This window comes from Ciconia boyciana, chromosome 2, assembly GCF_034638445.1.
Source record: "Ciconia boyciana chromosome 2, ASM3463844v1, whole genome shotgun sequence".
Taxonomy (NCBI): Eukaryota; Metazoa; Chordata; class Aves; order Ciconiiformes; family Ciconiidae; genus Ciconia; species Ciconia boyciana.
In genome coordinates, this window is record NC_132935.1 from 83,394,797 (window position 1) to 83,407,346 (window position 12,550).

The window sequence follows — 12,550 nt, forward strand, 5'->3', positions numbered from 1 at the left end:
ACTAAACTTGGCACGTAAAAACATGAAAATAAAAATATCAAAGTAGTGTAGCGTTTCAAAGAAGCATTCAGGAAGCAGACAGCATGTCTTGCACCAACACAGAGAATCCTGTGGGTGAATGCATGCTTTGAGAATGTACCCATCTCTGGTATGGAAAGGACAGGTCATCTAGGTGTGGTCGCATAAGTCACCATGTGGCTGCTCACACTTGCATTCGCTACTCAGAAGCACTGGGTCAATTCTGTGACGATGTACTGCTAACATTTCAAGTTCAGAGAAATCTCCACAACTGACTCTTGATTGGAAGCAGAGGAGTGTTTTCATACATGGGAGAGATCTCAACAGCTCGTGCTATTGGCGTGTCTGGTGGTTAGTTGAGGAATAATGGTTTTGAGGCATGAGTATTATCTGGCTCTCATTTTCTGGGAGAGCCACTTCCATCTCAATGTTTACAAATATTTTCAGCTTTAGCCACCTCAAACGTAGCTATTTAATTTGACTCTCCACAACTCGTTTGCAGCTTGTGCTTGGCACAAATAGTGCAGTCAAGTACAAGAGGCAGACAGCTTTAAATCTAGTGCCTCCAAGTTGAAGGAATAAAGGGGATTAAGAAAGATGGCTACATTGGACTAGAGCTGCTGCAATTTATGCAGGCTTAAACTCTTTTCCATGACCACTTCAATCACCAGAGATCCTCAGAACACCTCATTTCAGTCAGTACCTGACCTAGAAATGCGCTTCATTGGGAGAGGGTGGAAAAGGACGGGCGAGGTATATAAATGAGTGCTGCAAGCTAGAGCAGTAGGAAGACAACCAAATGATCCTGTAAATTTCGCCCCTGCAATGAACCCCCAGGCTTTCCCACAGTCAGCTTCCAGGACAGGAGTGGCAGCAACATCAGATAGGTGTCAGGAATATTTGCCCGTTAGACAAATTTGAGGTGGGTGTCAATCTTGTCCTTTCTCTCTTTGACTCTGTGGTGACACTGGCACTGTTAGGAGAGTTTTAATTATAAGACTAAATTTGCAAAAGTAGCGATGCAGGTGCTCCTGAAGTGGCCTCACGTGACCCAGTGTGAATCTGAAAGCAGAGCAGTGATACCAATGTCATGAGTGCCTTCACCAAGGAGCAGCGTGCCAGGTAAACCCCCCGGCTGAAGCTGGAGTTACCTCAAGGAACTGCATTTTGTTCTGTGTTTACACAACTAACTGGGCTGCCAGGAGGCACCTGTGACAAACTGGGTATCGGGGAGCAGCTGGTGCAGGGCTGCTCCACAAGGGAGGAGGAGCCAGGATCTGAGGGGGGCAAGATGAGGAGGTAAACCAGATCCAGGGTCCATCCAGGAGGTTCAGTCAGAAGCAGCAGAAGATGGGGTCAGAGACAGTGATGGGATCAGGCAGAACTGTGGTATCACTGGGGCAGGGACTGATGGCCCAGGCTGAGCTGGAACAAGGTCCTGAGCCATGGGCAGGGTGGGAGAAGGCCCCAGGGGAGGCTTGGCAGGGACAGTCAGGGCTAACAGTGTCCTCAGGGCCATGGCCCTGGGGTTCACAGCCAGAAGTTCTCTCTCAGCATAGGAATCCAAGAACTTGTGTTTCAAACAGAGCAATGTTTTAGTCCAGTAAGTAAAGTATATAAGCAGCCTTGATTGCAGAGATCAGAACACCAAGTACTGGAGCAGAGAATCACGTTTTACTTCTCTCAGGGTATTTGACACTTTTCTGTGCACCTCACTTCTCCTACCTTGTAGGAGGTACATTGTAGCTGTCACATTAGTCAGATCATCCAGTCAGTCGTGCATTTGATCCTACATTACTGACATTCTTGTAGTTGAATGAGAACAGAAGAAAATACTACGTGAGAAGCCAATTCTGATCACTAGCAAGATATTGATATAGTCACTCCAGCTGTTAATTGAAAGACATTTTTGTGGCCCTGGAAGCCAAACAGTGAATATCTTATTCAGCTATTGCTTCGGTGAAACTTGCAAGTGAAAACAGAGCAAAGACTCCGAGATCTAACCTATAGATGGTCACGGAGAAGCCTGGCATATATAAATCATAAGGGAAGCTTATAGTAGTTGAGCACATTTGCTTCTTTTGTACATAAGTAACTCTAAGTCTTTAGGGTAACTGGGGTAAGGGACAGAAATAACCCAGATAATTGTACTGTCAGAACAGCAACTATATCCATCTTTGGGAAAACTTGCACACAGACTTCTGCAGAGCAGGGAAGCCTTTTAAAATCGATGGCTAGCGCAGGACCTCCTGGGAGGCACATATGCTTTGCGTTATAGACTGAGCTGAAGCCAGGAACGTTGGGGTAAAGCAGGGTTCACAACCCACATATCCGTACCTGGCTATAGGCATAAAGTGCCACTTTTTATGGTATAAACAGAAACACCCAGTCTAGTAAAACTAGACTTAGCTATGCCTACCACCATACAACTTTGAGTCGTTCAGATTAAAATTGTTATCAGAAGTTTGCATCTGTCTTTGCGTCAGGACTTAAATTTGGATTGAGGTGTTCCAGTAGCGATTTATCAAAGTTGTTATTTTAGGATTTTATCAAAGCTGTTTATCTTATGTGCTTTGCCTGCAAATCTATGAAAAAGCACCTTGTGTCTGCCTATGCTATTGCAATCAATTTTTGAAATTCACATAGCTGGTATTTACATTTATGAGGAGAATGATATCCACTGCAAATAGAAAATTTTACATATGCCTTACACTGCCCTCTTTTATTTTCCCCAGAATAAATGACTCTATAACCAGGTGAATCAAGAGGGAATTAGACTAATTACATTGTAGATAGTCATTATAAAACTTACTGTAAATGAATAATAATCTTATGAAATGTAAAAAACCTGCATTGCATGGTAACAATAAAAACGTTATGTTTATGGGGTAAACGGGCTTGGGAAGACCTCTGCATGCGGGAAACTGCGTTTCTTCTCCTCGCCCGGTCCAGGGGAAACGAGGTTTTGCCACTAAACTGAGCCAAACGCTCCCTCTCGTGGTGCACGCTCGGAAGCAGAGCAGCGGAGGGAGGCTCGGGGGCCAGGCTGCTCCGGCAGCCGCAGCCGAAGCTGGCGGCTCCGGAAAGCCCGGAGCCGTGACGGGTCCGGGTTTGCTTTTGCTCTGCTGTGATGGCAAGTGCGAGGAAGGAGGCGTTTCTCTTGCTAGGCTGCTTCTGAAGGAGGAGCACATGGGGGATTTTTAACTTGGTGATTTTTTTTTCTTTCTCTCTTCCTACGGAGTCAGATGAAAAGGGCCCTACTTCCCCAGAGCAGGTGCTCCTTACTGATACTAGCTTCTCCTGAGGAAGAAGACCAAAGAGCGATCAGACACGGAGATGGAGGTGCTGGGTGATAGGGATGGAGGGATGTCGGCAGGGTGGGAGAAGAAGAGGGGAGGTGCGTACTTTGGACTTGTGCTGTGATAAATGCTGGGCTAAAACTCGTGGCTTGTGGGTCTGTTGTCAGACCTAACGTAATCACGGAGTAAAGAGATGATTATTAATCAGAAGACCAAACTGAATACAAATTAAAGAGGAAAAAAAGTATTTAGGATTGGATCTGTTCCCTAATGGGGAAGACGGAAATACGACAGCGGGTGAGACCTGGAAGACAGTCAGGGCTGCACAAAGTTGGGCCTGAAAGGTTGAAGCTGGAGGGAAAGGCACTGAGATGGAGTAACCGGCAAGAGGTGACAAGAGGAGCTGGCTAAGAAGAGGGAGGTACCTGGGTGTTCGTCACAGCAGAGTATCAGTGGGGATTTCAGAAAAGCAGTGAACTGTTACATTAGACAGAAGGGCCTAAACGTACCTGAGTTTCCAGAATAGACCTGGCTCTCCATCTTTTTGCAGATGTCTCTGTTCAATGCTTTTTCTTCTTCCTAATACCAACTTTTTCTTTCAGTTCCTTGAACATATGAGGAAAAGGTGGGGATACTTTACACACCCTGAGTTATGACAAAGATGTTCAAAGGCTGCTTAGAACCCGCAATTGGATAAATGTATCATATTTACCAAATAAGACGTCCAGGTATGTATGGTATCTTGATGCAGCAAAGTAACTAAAGGGAACATTTGATGAATTCTGAATTTGGGGAGTTGTTCGGAGATACATAATTTAGCATGTGAGTATATTTAAAAGAATACTAGCTGGTAAACCGTGGATATCATCTCAGCCCTCTACCTGGTGAAAACAGCAAAAGGATCAAAACCCCTCTCAAACTGGTAGCACCAATGACTATTTCCGTGCCACTTCCGGTCGTACAGGCTTTGACAAGCAAATGTCTTGGTACACACTCAGGAATTTGATATCCTTGATATACTGGGAACCCTGTGTAACTTGTCTTTCCCCTATCAAGTCAGACATGCAGGTGACTCCATGCAGGTGAACATTCACTGCCTAAGCCCACCTTCAAACACAGGCTTAAATACTGGCCTTTTTCTTTCCCTCTATTATATTATTTCACACTGGTTCTGTAGTGGTTGGGCAATTTTACAGGACAGTTTCGACAGTCTAAATGCCATGGGGCTGCGGGCACTGTTAGCCTTGACTGCCCCTGCCCAGCCTAACCTGGGGCTTCCCCCGAGCCCTACCCATGGTCCAGGGCCCCATTTCAGCCCAGCCCAGGCCCTCAGTCCCCGACTGAGCTATTCTGCGGGCGTGCTGCTGCGCTCTGCGTGTCTCTGCCTTACTTTCTGCCTAGATTTTGGACCCATCTTGCCCGTCACTTCTCTCCAGCCCGGCCCCACAAGTACGCGTGGCTCAGAAATAAAACTGGGGAGAGGGATTTTCCCCCTTGACCCTGCCGCAGGCCACCGACGGCCAGGCGCCGGCGTTGCTGCTCCCTCTACAGGGATGGAGCAGCGGGGGGGAGCGGCTGGACCAGGAAAACGAGCGGCTGGACCCCGGCTCGCCCGGGCTGCGCGGGGGCCGCCAGCCGCCACGGCCCCCGGGGCGCTCGGCCCGCCTCTCCCCGCGGAGAGCCGCGGAGGCAGCGCGGGGGCGGGACGCGCCTCGGCTCCGCGGGGAGCAGCTCCCCCCCCCCGAGAGCTGAGACGTGTCAGGTCGCTTCCCCTCCCCCCCTTTCCTTTTTTCCTCGATTACCCAATTTAACCGTAAACGCTGCTTGCCTCACCCGTGCGGTGCAGCCGCCCGCCCGCAGCCCGTTACCGTGAGCAGGGAGATGTCGCGGGTGGGGGTGTGTGGGGAGGTCCCGCCTGCCCTCCCTCCCCCAGCTGCGGCAGGGCGCAGCCAGCCCCGCACCGCGCCTGAGGAGGGGTGGGATGCTGCATTTGGGCAGGTGTGGCATGGCGAGCCGCTGCTCCCGCAGCTGCAGAGCGAGGGTTAAACTACCGGAAAAAAAAACGGAGATATGGGGGAGAATGGGGGGGGGGGGGGGAGAAAAAAAAGAGGAAAAGGCTGGCGCGAAGGCTGGCATGTGAACGTTTGCACGAAAATATGGGGAATTGTCCCTGCAGTCGCCCGGGGAACCCGCCGTGCCCGTGCTCGCTCCTTCCCTCCCTCCCTCCCTCCATGCCCGGGGCTTTTGTGTGACCGTGGGGGTCAACGGGGGCTTCCGCCGCGCCGCCCGCCCGTCCCCGAGCCCCGCGTCTCCCCCGGCGGCTCGGGCCGCCTCGCCTGCCCGCCCCGGCAGCGGCTGGATGCTCGGCGCGGCCACAGGCTGCAGGGTGCGGTGCGTGAAACACATACACCCCGAATGCGTTTTACTGCCCGATAGTATTGCTACATGGGAATGTATGGGAAGCGGGACCCATCGCCTCGCACATCGCGCCGCACACCACGTCCCTGCAGCAAAACATCCCCGCGCCGCGCCTGCCCTCGCCACACGCCCTGCGCCCTTTTCGCTCCGTCTCTATCGCAAATGCAAACCGGAATGATCCTTATCACGGGCCAGCTACGCGTCTCTCACTCGGTCCTTGTCCCCAAATGAATGGGAAATAGCCTTCATTGTCCCTGCTGAAAGATGGTGCAGCTGGCTTTGAAGCCGCGGCAGGATCGCGCCCCTGCACCCCAGCGTCCCCAAGGAGGTGCCGCCACCGCGGTTCGCTCCCAGCGGGTCCGTTTCACCGGCCTTCCCCGGCGGCGGGGCCACGGCGAGCGGCCACCGCCCGGGAGCCAGCGCCCGGCCCGGCCCAGCCCGGCCCGGCCCGGCACAGCAGCCCCTGCCCGCCCGCCGCTCGGGGAGCAGAGGGCGCCCCAGCCCCGCGCATCAGCCGCCGCCGCCGGGCTCCCGCAGCGCGGAGCGGGCGCGGAGCGGCGGACAGGGCGCGCCCCGCTCCGCCGCAGCCGGGCTGTGCCTGGCGGCAGGGCTTTAAGAAGAGGGCGGTGGGAAGGTGCGGGCGGTGCCCGTGGTTGTGGCGGAGGGTGCGGGGGTGCTGTGGCTGCCCCCGGGACGCTTTTGGACAGGGGGAGAGCTGGAGGGATACCAGACCTGAAGCCCCAGCGACGTTCAGGCCAGCTCTTCAGCTGCAGGAGCGCCCGGGAGAGATCCATTCTCCTGAGAAATGGGTTGCTTTCCTCTATTTTTTTGTCTTTTGTGTTTAAGGGGCAGACCCTCTCCTTAAGCGCGCCCAAACGGTAAACGCCTGGGGTTTTTCAATCTCTTCCGCCCGTGCCGCCCCTCTCCGGAGGGTGAGCGGGCTCCCGCGCCCCCGAAGGGGCTGCCCGTGTAGGCAGGCGGCCCGGCTCGCCCGCTCCCTCCGCCGCGCAGCTTCCCAGCTCCGCCGGGGCCGGGGCCGGGGCCGGGGCCACCCCACGGGGCACAGCCGGCACAGCCCCCCCGCCGCGGCGTGGAGGGCGGCGGCGAGCCCCGCACCTCGGCGTGCGGCCCCGCGCCGCGCCCGCTCTCCTCGGCAGGTTGGCTTCTCCCTTTCCCGCTCCCCGTCCCCTCCTCGCCGGGATCCTCCCTGAGATTTTTTTTGGGGGGTGGGGGGTAAGGTTGCAAGGTGCGTTTGCGGACCTCCGAGCAAGTCCTCCCGCAGCGCGCAAGGCTCATATTTAAAACCTTGGGTCCGTGCGCCCCCTAAGCGTGGCCGCCGCGCAGCGCATCTCCCGCCTGCGAGCCTGAAAAATAAATAAATAAGTGCGTGTGGCTTCTGAACTGCCCACAGACTGTCACAGGGAAGGGGGGAGGGAGGGAAAGAGGGAGGGGGAGAGAGTGAGAAATGCAGAGGCAGCAGCCGCGGTAGCGGCGGCATTGCTCCAGCAGGCACTAGTCACTCCAGTCCCGGCGAGCGAGCGGGGGAGAGCCACAGCACTCAGACCAAGCCGAGCGGGCTCTGGGCTACCTGGGACTCTCTTGGTGACACCCCAGCACACAAATACACAGCGGGGGAGAGAGGAAAAACGTAAGAAGGTAAGAAGCGGTATATCTCAGTTACGCCATTTACATAGCAGACCCCGAGAGCTTTGCAATTTTTATCATTTCCCACCGCCCCCCCGCCCCGTGGTGTCTGGGATGTGGGGAAAGGAGATGGGTGTTTGCATCGGGAAGCGTGGGGAGAGCGGAGCGGACGGGGAGCCGCCTGCCAGGGCACATTTTAGGAATATCGCCGCGAGGAGCTCGATTCCTCGAGAGGGAGACCGCCGGGGAGCGGATTCGAGGCACAAAATGGACTGAAGGCTATTCCGTGAAATTTAAATGCCCGATAACGCTTTCTCGGGAAAAGGGGGGGGGGGGGGGGTAGCGGTGGGTGTGGTGGGAATAATAGCGGTTTATGCCCCGTTTCTTTTCGGTGCCTTGAGTCTGTTTCCAGAGGGAGGCTGCTTAAAAAAATAGGAGTAATTTAAAAAAACCAAAAAAGATCCCCAAACCTCTCCACGAAACGAATCTCCGGGAGAAGAAAAGGCGCCGCGCTGGGAAGATGGCAGGGCGGGGGGCGGTGGTGGTGCAGGGAGGTGCCGGGGGGCCGGGCGGCTTGCGCGGGGGCTCGGCGGGGCTCGGCGGGGCCGGCGCCCCGGTGCCGGGAGCGCGGCGGGCGGGGCCGGGCGCGCGGAGGAGCGCAGCCCGCGCTGGCGGCGAGGCGCGGGGCGGCGCGTGCCCATTGTGGCTGGCAACAATGCGATTGTTCTCCGCGAGGCAGCGCAGGAGCGGCGCTGCCTTCGCGGTCACGCGTGCGCGTGGGCGCGACGGCGATTTTAATCCCTGCTCTTGGCGGGGCGTTATGCCAGGGTTTTGGGGGCTCGGCTGCCCGCGTCCTGCCCGGGCAGGGGCTACGGACCGGCCGTCACAAGGGGCGGGGACCGCCGCTGCCTCCCCCGGGGCTGCTCCGCTCACGGCGCCCCGATGCGCTTCTTTCGCGAATATTCACCGAGTGCCGCCCCCCGCTTCCCACAGATCCCCCCCGTTCCGTTTTTTCCCCACCAAAGCAAGCTACACCTCCCCACCATCGTTTTTCTTTCTCCTCCCGACCCGCCTCGCTGCGTCGCCTCTCCCCACGCACACGCGTGTCTTTCAAACACGGCTCCCGCAAGGAACTTTCCCCCTGCCTCAGCTGGGCGTGGCGGCTCACACGAGGGAAGGGGGGGGAACGCGCACATGGGGCCCACCCGCCACACCGAGTGGGCTCCCCGCGGGGGGCGCGGGGGAACGACTGAAGCCCCGCCGCCCTGCCCGCGCCTTTGTCTCTGGCCGGCGCATGCGCGGAGGCGGGGGCGGGGATGGGGCCGGCGGCCGAACAAAGGCGCCGCGCTGCGACCCCCGGGCCGCCCCCCCCAACCTCCCCCCACCCCACCCGGCCTTGCCGGGGCTTCACCCGGCCCCGGGGAGGTAATTCGGGGCGTCGCAGCGGCACGCCAGCACCCTTCACCCCCGCACTGCGTCCGGCTTCGCTTTGGCGGCTGGTACCGTGCGCGACGGCGGCGCTGACCTGCCACCCCCCGTGCACCCCCTCACCTCGCCGAGGCAAAATCTGGCATTTTTGAAGGGGAAGGGGAGGGCGGGGCTGCCCCCCCCCCCCCCCCCCGCCGCAGATTTCGGTCGGCGGAAGGCACGTGCCTGCGGGGTGTCCGCAGAGCTCCCCCGCCCTGGGCTCCAGCCCCCCCGCAAAGCAGCCTTCGGTGGGCGGCGCAGAAGAGGGGGAGCGGGGGGGTCCTCTGCAGCAGCGCGGGTACGGCAGGTCCATTTGCGGGTCCTTTTGGTCAAAGAGGGCGAGGTGGGTGCAATGTAGGTGCCGCAGTTGGCTGCCTTGTGAAGCAGCCACGCCGCGGGGCCGCGCTTGCTGCCGGGCTCCGTCTAGGGGGAGACACTCGTGTTCTGCGTGTCCGGGCGGTCTCCTGAAGCATCTCCCTCTGCCGAGGGGAAGCAATCTTACAAGAGGAAGATAATTTGTGTGTGTGTGTGTGTGTGTGTGTGAGTGCGACATCTTGAAATCTCTTTTGTTCGAATTGTTGCATCTCGATGCTGGCATCGGTGCTCGCTCCTCCTCCGCCCCTTCTCCTTCCCAGCAGATGCTCTCGCCCAAAATTAGGATATATGTTTCTCTTTAGGGTGAGCATGCTGAAGCCTGTTGGAAATGGGTAATTTTGTAAGCTAATGACTGTTACTTTCTGACCATAGAGAACTGGTGTATTTGTCAAGCCGGATTTAGAGATGATGAAAGAGTATTGCAAGTGGGCTCCTAAACAGGGGCTGGCGGTGGGTTTTATTGCTTCCCCTCTAGGGCGATGAACATTCGCTGGAAAACATACACCCCAAGGCCTCTCACATGGCGATTACTTGGTATTTCCAGTGTTTTCAATTAACGTCTCTTCTGAAGAAGCACTGCCATCAGAGCCCTAAAATCTGTCTTAACGTCCCCTGTCTGCTTGCCAGATGCTTGCCAGGCACCACCTAGACCAGTGGCCAGGCTTCAAACACCGAGGGTTTTTTCCCAGCGGGGCTGTTCCCCATTAAGCACGGGAGCAGTGAGAGCGCGGGGTGGGAGTGCCGTACCCAGGGGAAGATGCGGCATCGGCTGCTGCTGCTGTCTCCAGTGGAGATACCTCGACCCGCACAATCCTTTTGTATTCAGGGTGTTTCTGAGGATTTTGGGCAGACCCTCCAGGCTTTAGGGGTGAGGGAAAAGGAATAAGCAAGGACATGACCAAAGGTTTTTGCGCTTGCTGTCTCTACTCACTGGCTCACAGAACTTCATATGAGGGAGAAGCTTTGCTTTGTGCTCTTCCTACCTACTGGATTGTATGCAGTGAATATTTTCTTTTTTTCTGGCTGCTTTAGTTTCACCGGAGAGCACCAACTCTGGTCTGTGGACAGAATAAACCCAAAGCGTTGGGAAATTCACGGTGGCTCTGTCTATTGTATGCTTCACGTATGAAATAGCTGATTGTGTAATTCAGGGAAGTTGTATGTAGCTGCCAAAAAGCAATCATGCAGCAGTTTTTTCTGTTGATATGAACCTCTGAGCATATCATATCCAGTTAAAATAAAATCAACATTAAAAGGTAAAACTGGTAAAATTGCTGTTCCAGTTATTGCATGAAGCAATGATCAGGTGCTTTTTTTCCCCTTTTCTCCCTCCTCCCCCCCCCCCCCCCCCGCCCTTCCATGATTCTTTGTGTTTGAAATGCAACACCCACTGAAGCAACCTGGTGATAAAAGACTGATTTATTTCAGAAAGTGACATACCTTTGGAGCATACCCTTTCCCTGAGATTACAGAGTGTGCACACTCCATAATTTCAGAACCATCTCTAGACCTATCTCTAGTCTTTAAGTATTTGTGTATTTTGATCTTGCAACATTAAGTCTCTGGAATAAATTGTATTTTCCAAGTGAAGCTTCTTGTGTTTGTGCTGTGTTCCACTGGTAGCTTTGCCCCATGCGGTGAACCATGAAGTCCTTCAGCAGAGCCTCCTGTGCACAGGACAGCTTCCGTCTGAACAATGCTAAGTTCTTCCCTTGTGCAGGCATCCACCCATGCCCCGATGGGATACGCTGAGGGACAGAAGCTGGCTGCAGGGCAGAAACAGGCCTTCCCATGACATGTTGGGAGAGTTCTGTGCGGCTACATTTTCGGGCATTCAGCTACCATTGAGCTACTAATTATTTGGAAGCTTGCCATTGAAAGCTGATTTTGCACTAATTTAAAAACCAAGAATTTCAGAATATTTCTTTTTTTTTCCTCCATCTGCAAGAAGAGTATGCTACATTTGTATGTACACATTTGTGCACAAATCCCAGGTCTTGGTTTAGGTCTGTAGGTGTAGATGTAGTGTCCTTGGGTGCCCTGTAAATTTAATGGTTAAAATCTGAGTTCTTCAAGTAACAAAACCGGATGCTGTTCAAATATAATGAAGAGTTATCAACCAATATTCAAGGCCTGACCTTCATTCCTACAAGGGTAGTAAAGGCAGGCCATTTTGAAGTACTGTACAGATGCATTGAGACAGCTTCATAACTGAAGAAAGAAAACTTAGGAGGGGCTTGGGTTGCTGCTTCTGTGTCAATCAGGAATGACAAGAATGAAGTAACAACTAGAGAAATCAAAGAAATTCCTGAAAGCATTAGAGACTTGAAAATAGAAACCATATGCAGCATAATAGAGGTTTCATACATTAGTAGGAAACGCTTTCAAGATTAAAAAAAATGCAGGGTGAAGAAGGAGGGACACACCTCGTGTAGAATGGAAAGGACTTTAAAGTCTTCTCCACAGCATCTTGTATCTCACAGCTGTCTTTCTTAAAAGCGGGATGCCAGCTAAGCTTCTTACTTCAAGATGGAGAAACGCGGTTAGTATAAAAATGTAGCTGTTGGTTATTTGATATGAAAATTCAGAAGTTTAAAATAGAAACTGATTGATAGCAATATGATTCCTCAAACATGAAAGATTCCTGACTTGCCAGAATCCGAAAATAAAATCCTTTGACTTTCTTCAGCACACCAATAAATGTAAAGAGATACTGATTTGTAACACATGTGGAATGGTCAGGTTTTGCCTGGGAGCAAGATGTGTAGTAATTCCCTCTTAAGTATGGTTAATGGAATTTAAGTCTGAGGAAACAGTTTTATTAATAAAAACCTTCTGTCTTAGGATATAAATCAGAGGCCGATCTCTTTTGATGTGTTTGGTATTGTGTTATGCGGAATAGAAATTAAGTAGGCTGTATAGCTGATCTGACTTGTTAGGTATAGGCTGCCAAGTACCTCACCAGTGCTGTAGTGTTGGGAAAGCCACATGCTTTTTAGTCACATGTTGCATAGTTTAGATTTTAGCCTGGTAAGTACTGCCACATATGATTATGATCTGCTGATGCAGGGATTTTTTTTTTTTACCCTGTAGGAATTTGAATGTCTTTTCAAAAGATTTAATTTTATGTACACTGCCCTTGCAGTTGTTCAGAGCAGCATGCACTTGGTGCTTAATGTAAACCGTAGGACTGATGGTAGGAGCTTCATTTTGATTAGGGACTTGCTGTCCTTACAAAGGGTACAACACTGAATGTGTAATAAGACTGGGCCTTAACCACCTGCCTTTTGCTACTTATAAAAGTATGTTGATGGGTGCTTGCTAATGGT

The 12,550-nt window shown here is 53.4% G+C and overlaps 1 protein-coding gene and 1 long non-coding RNA gene across 2 annotated transcripts in view; one reads left to right on the forward strand and one right to left on the reverse strand.

Annotated features, from left to right (window-relative positions):
* Window positions 1-1,087: 1,087 nt before the first annotated feature.
* Window positions 1,088-5,064, reverse strand: LOC140647918 (uncharacterized). Its single transcript, XR_012041018.1, has 3 exons — window positions 4,030-5,064; window positions 3,827-3,922; window positions 1,088-3,318 (listed from the first exon to the last, which is right to left on the reverse strand). It is a non-coding gene; the product is annotated as an uncharacterized lncRNA (long non-coding RNA).
* Window positions 5,065-7,204: 2,140 nt separating this feature from the next.
* BASP1 (brain abundant membrane attached signal protein 1) overlaps window positions 7,205-12,550 on the forward strand; it is a 53,286-nt gene continuing 47,940 nt past the window's right edge. Inside the window, exon 1 of the mRNA XM_072853129.1 lies at window positions 7,205-7,391. The gene's annotated coding sequence lies outside the window, so the exon portion shown is untranslated. The remainder of the gene's footprint in view (window positions 7,392-12,550) is intronic.